The sequence below is a fragment of the Lactuca virosa genome, chromosome 7 (genome assembly GCF_052849685.1).
Source record: "Lactuca virosa cultivar CGN04683 chromosome 7, Lactuca_virosa_CGN04683_v6, whole genome shotgun sequence".
Lineage (NCBI taxonomy): Eukaryota > Viridiplantae > Streptophyta > Magnoliopsida > Asterales > Asteraceae > Lactuca > Lactuca virosa.
Window position 1 is genome coordinate 18848031 of NC_136432.1, and position 5950 is coordinate 18853980.

Below are 5950 nucleotides of genomic sequence, written 5' to 3' on the forward strand. Positions count from 1 at the left end.
AGACTTAAACTTAGAATGCTAAGCAAGGATTGTGAGGAGTGTGTCTAATAAAATTTAGGTAAAGCACCTGAATAGACACAAGCACTAGCTAATTTAGGGAAAATGTCTAACATGCTTTTATGTGCTAAATGATTTATGATATGCATGGTATGATCGGATCTATGGTCTGTTGCCGACCGGATCTAGAAACTTTATGTGTTCAGATTTCTAAACGTTTAATTACGGTATTAGAACTGTTATATAACTTTTCGGAGAAATAGGGAGAATTACACGTCGATCGTAAATAAAATCTTTCCTATCTTAATTCTCGTCATTACACACCGAACGTCTGATTTGGTATATAGATCGAAATGGCAAGAACCCGTACTGGAGCCGGGAATGCAAATGGGAACAGGAATCAACCACCAGTGATTGAACAAATACCTGTTGTAGCAGATGCTCCTGAGCCAATTACAATGGCCGGAGTACAAGCCATGATACAGGCTATGTTGGCTGAACAACGGGAAGAGATGAGGCAAATGTTGCATGAAAATAGGGACGAACCTACAATGCCAGTTGAACAGCCCGAATTGAACGATAGGCAGTCAGAAGGAGGGAACTACAGTGGGACCGTTGGTCAAGCCAACCCACCAATAGTTCGAAAAAACAACCAGTGTCGAGAGGAATGGATGCAAGTACAAGAATTTTATGACTTGCAATCCATCGAATTTCACTAGAGAGGAAGATCCGATCGGAGTCATGGATTGGATCTCGGAGATGGAGTTAGCTTTCATGACGTGTGGTTGCAGAGGCAAGTTACAGACCACCTTTGCAGTACGTCAATTCCGAGGAGGTGTTGTGCGCTGGTGGAATACCCTGGGGAAGACTCTGAGCCCCAATGAGCCCCTGCAACTGACATGGGCAGAGTTTTTGTTGCAGTTCAAACGCAAGTACTGCTCAGCCCAAAACCTACTCGAGCTAGAGAACCAGTTCCTGACCTTGAAGAAAGGAAGCATGTCAATTGATGAATACACCAACAACTTCACAGAGAAGATGGAGTTCGCCTTGTGTCTTGTTCCGGATGAGCTGACGAAAATCAACAAGTACGCAAAGGGACTTCCATGGGAGTACGCGGTGCCAGTGCGTCAGGCACCTACTCTGGAGGCAGCTATCTGGGCTGCCAAGTCTGTGGAGGATATGATTAAGGGAAGAGCTGCCAACAAGATTGAGGTTGGCGAAAAGAGGAAGTTTGAGGGGTCTACGAGGCCCAATAAGAAGATCAAGTCTGGTTCAAAGGAGTTTAGCGGAGGGGGAAACAAAGTGAAATGGTGCGAGAAGTGCAAGAAGAAGCACTTCGGGAAATGTAGCGAGGAAGTGACTTGCTACAAGTGTGGGAAGACCGGACATTACGCCAACGAGTGCACCGCCAGCAAAAGGGTGTGTTGTGAATGTCGTGAAGAAGGGCACGTTGCTAAGGATTGCCCGAAGAAGAAAGAGGCGGCAAGACCAAACATTCCACCGAAACCGAAGGCAAGAGCGTTCCATATGATCCTTGACGAAGAAGATGGAAATGAAAGGGATCAGGAATGAGGATCTATGAAGTAGTCGTGTAAATAGTACCACTTTGTGTAGCCTATTAGAGGCATAGTATAGGTTGAACTTGAACACCTATGTAATCGTTTCAAAGAATAATATAAAACCTTCATTTTGTTATCTAATGTGTCAAGTTGTTATGTGATTTTCTTGTATGGTAACTTCGGTGAACTGCAAGACAATACTTGGGACGAGTATGAGTAGGTGTGAAAGGTAGTAGAGGCCTATACTACTGGAAGCACAGGACTCACGCTTGGATCAGGGAAAGTCACAAGGTTACCAAGAAGCTAGTAATTGATATCGTTTTATTCAAATATATCGTTACCATCGTTTCGGTAATGACTAAGAGGATGATTGTTATTCCGCCCTAGTGGTCATATCGAATTGAGTCCGACTACGATAAGTATGTTACGTGGTTCAGAGAACCAAGTTTGATGTAGCATCTGACTTAAGTCGGAAGATTGAAATAAAAGATAATCAAAGCGATCGGTAGAGGTATCGCGATAGTTGCTTGTAGCTAGAAATGCTACCTTTTAAGATGTGATTAGAACATGAAGAAATGTATAGTCTGTTCTGGAAGACTCTAAGAGACCTGAGTCTAAGCGTGGGAAGATACGATGATAAGTCATTAGAATATGACACATCGGTCCATTTTAGTAATAAAATAACTTATCTTAAGTTTGTTAAGAAGAAGAAGCAGTCTCCAGTAAGGATCGAGATTGTGACTTGAAGGTCATAATTTGGAGTCTAATGTGAGATAGGGAGCAATTGCAAGATCGAGCACCGCCTGCAATCAGGAAGTCTTAGAGTTAGATATTCGTTCGAAGAAATATCAAAGTTACGGTTATTACTTAGGATGAAGAGATAACGTATGGAGTCATCATGTGAGCCATGTTTCGTTGATGATTCCGGGACGTAATCATCCTAAGGGGGAGATAATTGTAACGCCCGTAGATCCGGGCTAGTCAATTTAGAGATAATAGGGGTCGAAAACGACTTTTTGACAAAAGATTATTTAGAATAAATAATCTTAACCAAGTTGTAGAATACGTCTCAAGGGTTCCGTACATATAAAGAACGTTGAAATCCGAATTATAACGAAGAAGTTATGGTCCGTCGAAGTTTTACGGCAAAACCGGCACGACACCGGGAGATGTAAATAGTAAATTTACGATGGAGGACTTTTTAGCCTTAGAAATCTAAACAAAAATTGTAGTATACCTTAAACCGAGAACATACAAAAAACGAACGCCCAAATCTGACTTCGTATGAGGAAGTTATGAATTTTCTAAGATTTGGCTTAACAGTGCACAGCCCGAAACTCGAATTTTAGATCGAGCAGTTTTTGGCCTACGCGGCCAAAATGAGAATTGAAGATATCATTAATAGGAACTCAACGGTAAAAAGACAGACGAAAACAGAGTCCGTATGTAGAAGTTATGAATTTTACGCGGATATTTAACAGTATAATCTCCTCGTACTGTTAAATTTAAGATCGGTCGAGAATTAGCCGACGGAGTCAAAATGAAAGTTGTAGATCTTATTTTTATCTACGCGTGGATATAAAGAACGTAGAAACGGAGGTCGTATGTGAAAGTTACGGATTTTAGAAGTCGGAAGTGTGTTGTGCGAAAATGGGTGATGTGGCACAATCTTGGCCATTGCTTTCTCCCCAAGTCTTGCCACTAGATGGTGACATGTGGCACCAAGTTCAACCATTTTTCACCCTATAAATAGAACCTCTCTCACCCTCATTTTCTTCACACCTTTCCCATTCTTTCTTCTCTTTACTCTCTCTCTAGAACCTCTCTCTAGCCCCGAAACCCCCCGAAAAACCTAGGGAACCTCCCTAGCACGAGGCGGAAGCCCCGGAGTGCTCGACGGCTCCGAGAAGAAGAGCTTTTCGGCTCGGGAACGCTGCTCCAAGCAAAGTCCGGTTTTCTATAAAACCCGCTATAAGTGAGCTACACCTACACTATTTTTAATATAGCTTTTATTTAATTATAGTAACGTTATTAGGAACTTATAATAAGTACTTGAGCTATTATTATGGGTTATATAAGTATTTTTTAACGCTTATATAATAGTAATAATAGCTAGACTATTAATTAGTCTCGGCGAATAATATACTAAACTCTAGTGGTAATAATACTAGGTTTCGTCGAAGGAAATTATTTTTTAAGAAGCGAAGCGCTGTCTGAGTTCGGAATCACCACCTTTTCAAGTGAGTGCATGGTCCCTTTCATCTTACACATAGATATGAAGTATTTAATATAAATTACGTGCTATGTGTGCATATTGTCTGAATACTTGCTGTCTATGCTGGGTGAAATATTTTTATACACGTTTTAAATGATTTAAATTGTATTTGTATTTTACATCTACAAAACGTGTTGGGTAAAACATGGGTAGATGTAATAGTTGTTGTGTGACCAAATAAAATAATGAGAGGCCTCGATATAGATGTTATTGATGATCCAGTCATCTAGCGGAGTATAGATGACGACCACGGACTATTCTAGACAGTCCAGTGGAACGCTAGCATGCTCGTAACCTGTAGGTGTTTATTTGAACTGTGTGCTCACCAGCAGTACTCCATCCCCCACATGGTTGCCTTATTTGATATGAATTGTTGAGCAACCCCCGAGGCATGTGTTGTCACCCCGATGAAAGTCCCTTAGACTAGGTCCCTTGTGTTAGATGTTTTAGGGACGTAAAGTGAGGATAACGGGAACGGGTAATCGGGTTTGTTTGGTTTGATAAAGTTAATAAACTTATTTATTGTGGGTTGAAAACCCTATGTACTCACCAGGTTTCCCAACCTGACCCACTCAGTTTATTTATATCACAGGTGTTGATATGAATCACATTACACTGAGAGATTAAGGAGATATAAATCACTAGTGATAATGAATGTAAGTTATGTTTATGCTTATGCTTCTGTATTGACGATGACATCCCAAATGTTTTAAAATAAATAAAAATACTTTTCTTCGGAAATGCTTTGATAACGTATTTATCATGTTTTATTGTGAACAAATTCCGCAACATTTTTATTAAAAGAGGTACTCTGATTTTTATAAAGCATAAACAAAATCAGTCTTTTCTGGCCGTGAAAATGGGGATGTCACATCATATGAACAAGGACGAAGTCACACTGAGTAAACTTCAAGGACTTTTAAGGACAGCTGAAAATGGCCTTAAGAGTAAAGCGGTTGTTACTTCTACTTCTACTCCTTCAGCAGCCCTTGTTCTTGCGATTGGGCAGGGAAAGGGTAAGAAGAGGAAAACCCCTTCGAAGGGTACCAAGGGTAAGCCCCTTGATGGTTCCTCTTCTAGTGGGATAAAGAAAGGTCCCATTACTCCTTCCTCAAACCCAAAGGAAGCACAATGCTTCTATTGTCAAGAAAAGGGGCACTGGAAGCGAAGCTGCCCCAAATACTTGCAAGATGTAAAGGATTGGAAAGTTAAACCCACCCGTGCATGTATCTATACAATATTTTCTAATAACTCATCTAATGCTAATTCTTGGGTGCTTGATACAGGTTGTGGTATTCACATTTGTACTGATTTGTAGGGCCTAAGAAGAAGTGAGCAAGTGGAGCACGGGAAGATAAACTTAGTCATGGGCAACAGGAAAGCATCACCTGTCACCAAGATAGGAGTTTATTCTTTATTGCTAAATAATGGGTTAATGTTAGATTTGAATAAATGTTATTACTCGCCAGAAATGGCGAGAAATATTATTTCCTTTCATGGCTTGTACAAACAAGGGTTTACATTTTTATTTGATAATAATAATGGTGCTATTAATGTTTATTACAATGATGTACCTTACTTTAAAGCATTACCTTGTGAAGGTGTATATGCAGCTGTGAATGTTGTAGATAATCTTGGAAATAATGTGTTGTATATTGATTCTTCGAATAGCTTGGTTAAAGCGTCCTTGTGGCATTGTCGTCTTGGACATGTCAACAAGAAGCGCATAGGCCAACTCCAAAAGGCTGGAGTCTTGGAATCATTTGACCTAAAGTCGGATGATAGTTGCGAGTCTTGTTTACTTGGAAAAATGACGAAGTCACCCTTCACAGGTACTTGTGATAGGGGTGAAGGTTTGTTGGACCCGGTACACACAGATGTGTGTGGGCCCTTCAGAGTTGCTACAAGAGATGCTAATCGCTATTATGTGACTTTTACAGATGATTATAGCAGATATGGATATATCTACTTAATCAAGCATAACTCAGAAACCTTTGAAAAGTTCAAAGAGTTTAAGCAGGAAGTTAAGAATCAATTGGGCAGGAACATCAAGATGCTCCGATCCGATCGGGGAGGAGAGTATCTTAGCATTGAGTTCCTTGACTATCTTAAGGAATGT